The sequence below is a fragment of the Panthera pardus genome, unplaced genomic scaffold (assembly GCF_024362965.1).
Source record: "Panthera pardus isolate Hobbes unplaced genomic scaffold, ASM2436296v1 HiC_scaffold_16, whole genome shotgun sequence".
Taxonomy (NCBI): Eukaryota; Metazoa; Chordata; class Mammalia; order Carnivora; family Felidae; genus Panthera; species Panthera pardus.
Window position 1 is genome coordinate 126,330,077 of NW_026526721.1, and position 6,280 is coordinate 126,336,356.

Consider the following 6,280-nt stretch of genomic DNA (forward strand, 5'->3'; position numbering starts at 1 on the left):
GGGGGTGTGTAATCTTGGCCATCACTACTGCAGGGACTAGCTTCTCTCTCACCTCTTGCTTCAGTCTTACCCAGCTAAATATTTGCAGTTCATAACTATGTCCTGCCTCTGTCTGGACGCTTCCTATTGTTTTCCTGCATGGGAGCACAGTCTTAATTTGTGATGGCCTAGATGCACACCTCAAGGCAAGGATTTTTAGTGCAAGTAGACCATTTAGATGACACTGTGAGATGCTGGTAAGAGATGAGCGAAGTGCATTGGTAAGACATAGGGAAATAAAGGCAGTCAAGCAAGTTATCTCTATGGGAAACTGGCTTAATCCCTCTGGAGAACTCTGGGAAATAGTGTAGAACAGTGAGGAACTGGCCTTTGAGTTATCCTACCTGAGCCACAAGATTCCACCAACTTCCAGCTGTCATTGGCTGAGGCTGCTCTCAGGAGGAGTTAATTCTCAGGCACTCTGGCCTGCCACTTGAGCAGGCAGAGTTTATACCACACTTGGAGGAAGCCCTTGGCCTCAGAGTTGCAGTTGCTGGCATTTGGCAGTAGGAACTTGGAGGCTGGGCCTGCAGGGACATGTTAGGGAGATATGGGAGGGGAACTGATAGCATGTTCTGTGAGTACCTTTAGAATTCAAGTCAGGTATCACCTACTTTGGGAAGCACTCCATGGCCCCTCATTTGTTTCTCCCCTCGTGAGTTGAGTGTCTCTCAACTTTGCTCCCACCCACCCACACGTCACTGTATTTAACTGTCTGCATCTCTCCTGCTAAACTCTGAGCCCACTGGAGACATGGACCTGGTCTTCCATCCCCGTAGCTCTGTGGTACCTAGAAGAAGAAATGACCCAGAGAGAATCTGGCACATGGTAGGTGCTCAAGAAGTCTTGAATGAATGAATGAATAAGGAATTGTCTTCATCATGTGCAATAGCATTGGTTATGTTCTGTGTATTTCTGTGTCTAAAAGCTTTAACATAAATTATCACTATTTACTGTAGTGGGCTTATTTAATGGGAATAATTTCCTACGGAGGGGTCTTTCAGGTACAAGAAAAGCGCAAAGATGTTTATGGTGTACCAGGTGACACACTAGGGCCTGGCTGATTCACTGCTCAGCATCCCCCAGATTCCTGGGGAAAACCTGGGGAAAACCTGGGGAAAGGGCATGAGTGGCTGTCATGCAGCAGTTTTCTGCCTAGAAAACCCTTCCGTGGGGTGAGGTTGAGGGAGGAGGAATGGCAGGGTTTCTGCACAGACCGAGAGTGCCCCAGAGATCCCATCTACTCTCATTTTAGGTAGTCATGATTTACTCATTGTCACAGTCACTTAGCACTCTGGGAAGGATGCATTGTCTCTGAGTAGAGCACAGTGGTGATGATTTGGCTGTTATTATGGATAATAATTGTGTTTGCTGTCTGTGCTGCCTAGGCTTATTCAGGAGCATAGTTACCACTGCTATCATTTTAAATATTTTAATTAATGATACTATGCTGTGCTCCTTGCCTTGAGGCTCCTTAAGCAAAATGAGCAATTAAAAAAACCACAAAAAGCCAATGAATGGAAATAAAAGAAAGGGCATTTAAAAAATCATTCTGTTCCTATGATGTTTCGGGCTTGAAAAATGTATTCTGCTGTCTGCTGCAGGCAAGAGAAAATTCTCACTACTCCCGCCTGTTATCTTTTGCTCCCATAGTCATCCATCTCCCGTAGCTGCTGAGTGACATGGAATATACATAAAGCATCATCAAAAAGAACAGGAGAAGAGGAAAAGGGAAAAACAGCACCCAGCAAACTTGGAGCCTCATGCTTTTAAAAGTACGTCATTATCCTCGATCATCACCGTCAATCATTGTTATCAATTATTTTTATACTTTGCCGGCCTTGTGGATATCACCGGGGAGATGGTGAAGAGCTAGTATCTCTATCTCTGAGCTCTTTCAGTCCAATTTTAGTGTCTGTCCTGCTGGAGTGAGCACTATGGGTGTCTTTCAGGGTAGTGACTGGAAATGATTCTGGCTGAGCAACTGAAAGCCTTGGGATGTTCTGTGAGGCTGATGGGTGAATGCAGGAGAGAGGCTAGGAGGGTAGGGCAATCTGAAATGTTAATGTACTGTTTTCATGATGTAGGAGATATGAAGGAGTCTAAGAGGTGAAATTTCCCTCTGCATCTCATCACCACCTGAGTTCTCTGTCCAGGTCAGGATTCCAAACTCAGGACTCTTGCTTGGCCTGATGAAGTTTGACTTCCAGAGTGTTGTTAAAAGGTTTGAATTAGTAGCGAATACTTAGAAATAGAGGCATAAAACTTGAAAATTTATTTAGCCTCCAGTCTCATCTGCCAACCCCAACCATGTGGCAATACTGTGTGGGTGCCCTTTCTTTGGTGTGCTGGTACTGGCTTCTGCCAGCCTGTGAGAGAGAGCATGTGCATATCTTCAACTCTGTGTTCAGTGACTTCACATTGGTTGCTCGATATCATTAAGATCAGCCATAGTGGGAATACTTATACCATGAATACTAGCAAATGCTACAAATTAGATTTTTTTTTTCTCTTTCAGAGAGCCCATTGTTAAACATTTACCAGCATATCTATAGCTCCCCATCGTCAGCTTACAATGAGGCTGTATTGCCTGCCTTGTCCCCTGGGTTTAGATCCCAAATTTAAGATCTTACTTCTTTGTGTACCATGGTCCTGTGAAGAAACTTCCTACCCCAGGCCTTTGTTTGGAAGGATAGGCTCATCAAAACAAGGGTCTGAACAGGAGAAGATGATGGTCAGCTTCGAGCTGGAGGAGGCAGTGACCTGATCTGTGAGGGTGGAAGACTTCTGTGAGCCTGGAAAGGGAAGAGTTCATTCTGGGAAGGGGTGGACAAATTCCTTGTGTGACAGACACCCATCCCCTATTTACACAGTATCCCATTTATATGCAGCCTGGGAATGGCAGGAAAGTTAGTCAAGGATGCGGGGAAGTCACAGGCTATGAAACAGACCACTTGTGCTCTGAGGCTGGGGGCATGGGAGAGGTATCTACTGGCAGGACTGACTTCATGGGCATGTGGCCTGTGCAGTTACACTTGGTTTAATGCTCTGCTGTCACTGTCTTGAAATTCATAATAATTGTTGAACCACGGGATCTGCATTTTTATTTTGCACTGACTGGGCTCTACAAATTAGGTATCTGGTTCTGTGTACTGTGAATGGACAGGTAACCCGATTGCTCTGGGATGCCTAACCTTTCACAGGGCTTCCTGTGCAACTCCAAGAAGCTAGAGAGAGGTCCTTCAGAATTTCCCATCAACCCCTGTGCATGGGGCTTAATCAGATTTATGTGGTCAGAAACACTAAGAGACATGTTTTTTTGGGTGGGTGCCGAGCTGTCTTACTGTACTAGGTTGAAATTTGTTTTGCCTTGGATGAACTGGAAATACAGTGCCAAACTTAGGTAAATGGGACAAGGTCTCTTCCCAAAGGAAGAGCCTATTGGGAGACATGCAGAGTGACCCACAACTCTGACCCCACGTAGCACATTAGGATTGAAATCTGTAAAATGGGCCATGGGGGTACAGAAACAGGAGCAGTTGGTTCTGCATAAATAGGATCAGGGGAATTTGTGGCAAGGCCCTGAAGGTGAGTAGGAGCTCTCTGGGAGGAGAGGGTGGGAAGATGTAAGCCAGATGCTTCACTAGAACCCTCTTGCTTAGGGGTATTTTTTTAAATGTTTATTTAGAGAGAGAGAGAGAGAGCGAGCATGAGCATGCACACCCACATGAGTGGGGAAGGGGCAGAGAGAGAGGGAGAGAGAGAATCCCAAGCAGGCTCCATGATGTCAGTGCAGAACCTTGAGATCATGACCTGAGCCGAAATCAAGAGTCAGATGCTTTACCAACTGAGCCACCCAGGTGCCACGGGTCTGCTGTGTTTTGATGGTGCTGCAACTGTTAGCAATAGTGAGGTCCACCACCTCTCCTGTCTTGTGCTGTGGCTGTGATGAGGTCACAAAACCAGTCTGGAGGCTGGTTCAAATGACTACTTTGTAAGGAGATCTTTCTTCATTATGTGGTGGGAGAACTTTTAGAAATCATAGCAGATGTGTTCTCCCTAGTCCATTCCTTACCTGGTGACCCTTCCTCTATCTGGGTAGCATCCTTGCGTCAGAGAAGGGAAGTAACAGCAGAAGCCTTGGCCAGATTTTGGCTGTAAAAAACAGACTCTAAGGGGCATTGGGAAATAGTGAAGTCAGAGGGAGTCACAGGTTTTCTGAACCCTCAGAGTGGATATAGGGGGAAAGGGGAGTCAGAAGGGAGGGAGGAATGAAGGGTTAGGGTTAGGGTTAGGGTTATCAACTTATCCCTGGGAAGAGGAATGAAAGGCAGTTAGTTAAAGGCGGGGATCCTCAGTCCTATTAAAACTTAATGACTCCTTTATGTAGCAAATATTTTGTTAAGTCCTATTTACTATCTTGAAGTAAATGAAATTCATGGGTAATTTAACTCCCATCATTATGACAACCAATTAATACATCCACAGATTTCCGAAATATCCCACAGGGAATGGGATAGTCCTGGCTGAGAACCACTGGTTTAGGGATTCTGTTTCCTGGATAGGAACCAGGGAAAAGCAAGACCCTCAGACCAGCTGTGGGGTGTGTTGGGAAGGGCCAAGGGCAGCCACAGAAAGCATCCTTTCACTAGGGTCCTCAGAGCTGCAAGAGGCAAAGGTGGGATGGGACGGAGCCCCACAGTGTCCTGGGCATCACTGTGGGTTTGGCAGAAAGGTGCTAGGAGATAGAAGAGAGAGGCCAGCTCCAGAGGAGACTTGTGTCAGGAGTGAAGAATGGCCCAGCAATGACCTGCATGGCCTGATCATCTGCACCTGAAGGAGTGCAGATGTCTCCAGAGATCCCAGCATAGGTATACAGTTGCACCCCAGCCCCATCCTGCTTAAAGCTCATTGATGGAAATAGAGTCATAATTTTCCACACATGGAGTTTGTGGATGGACATTCTTATTTGCTACAGTTCTGTTCTGAAGAATCCCTCACTTGACTGGGTTCAGCTTCCTCCCACCTTCCCTACTGTGGAGGGGTAACCATAGCTTATGATCCGTTGCCTTAGCACAAATCTCTGCTGCTTAAAATCCAACTATGCCTGTCTCTTGGAAGATGAAGAATCTGGTGCAGAATAAAGATAGTTCTGTGGGTTTTATGAAACATAAAAAAGCAAAAAGAGATCTCAAGTGTAGATGCTTAGAAGGTAAAAACTGCCCCTTTGGGGGACCATAGTCACATAATCTTGCTTTCTGTCTTTGCTAGAAAACGAGGCTGGTGGTGGTGAATGTATTTGCTCCAATGACAATAGAATGGGATTTAGAGGGAGAGAACCCTTGATTTGAATCTTGGTTTAGCTTTGCAGGCCATTCACTTAACTTCTTTGGAACTCAGTTCCTTTATCTATAAGAATGGGTGTGAAAATCAGATGTGGCAACAGAGAGAGCGCTTCTTGTCATCTGTAAGGTCATGGTTGTTAATTATTGCCATGAAAATCGCATCAAGAACAGCTAAGTTTTGCCATCCAGTGACCAGACAGGGGTAAGTAGATTTCTTCTGGTCTCAATGGTTTCTGCTTCAGAGAATTAGTACTTAAGAGTTCTTTGATTGGCACTTGAAGCTGGAAAAATTTCTTTGAAATCAATTTAATCACTGTAAGATAGATTTCATTATACAGTTGAGTGAAATGTAAACTACTATTTGCATATAGACTGTATCTGTAGGTGTTTAATTCTGATCATTCATTCCTTCTCATTGGCTCCTGGTTAGTTTTCAAGTTGGCTGTGTATTTGTTACAGGCTTATTTGAAACCCATTCATCCTTCTAGCCAGCCAGCCAGCCAGCCAGCCAACCAATAAAAGCACACTTGTTGAAGTATTTAGTTTGTCCAAGTACCTAGGAGAGGTCCTGTGGGGATGCAGCCATGAATCTGGTATAACACTATTGTGGAGGCTGAGTATCAACTTCCTGGGCTCTTGACTATTTGCTTTATCTATTTTTGAGGGCACTTCTCGCATCTTCACTGAAGATTGTATACTTTAGTTCAATTGTTTTATTTGTAATCTGTTTTGTTTTGTTTGTTTGTTTGTTTTAAGGGATGGAAAGATCGTGTGTTTGGGCTGAAAAGGACCAGATTATAATAGAGTGATATCAAGAAGACCGGGTCTTCAAAAGTAGCTGATCCTGTCAAGGTATATCCTGTTTCTCTATTTTATAGATTTACCAAAGTAAAGTT

At 44.6% G+C, this 6,280-nt stretch overlaps 1 long non-coding RNA gene across 1 annotated transcript; it reads left to right on the forward strand.

Annotated features, from left to right (window-relative positions):
- The first annotated feature begins 319 nt into the window (after window positions 1-319).
- Window positions 320-5,988, forward strand: LOC109258235 (uncharacterized). The gene is made up of 3 exons (XR_002076255.2): window positions 320-867; window positions 1,693-1,814; window positions 5,844-5,988. It is a non-coding gene; the product is annotated as an uncharacterized LOC109258235 (long non-coding RNA).
- The last annotated feature ends 292 nt before the right edge of the window (window positions 5,989-6,280 follow it).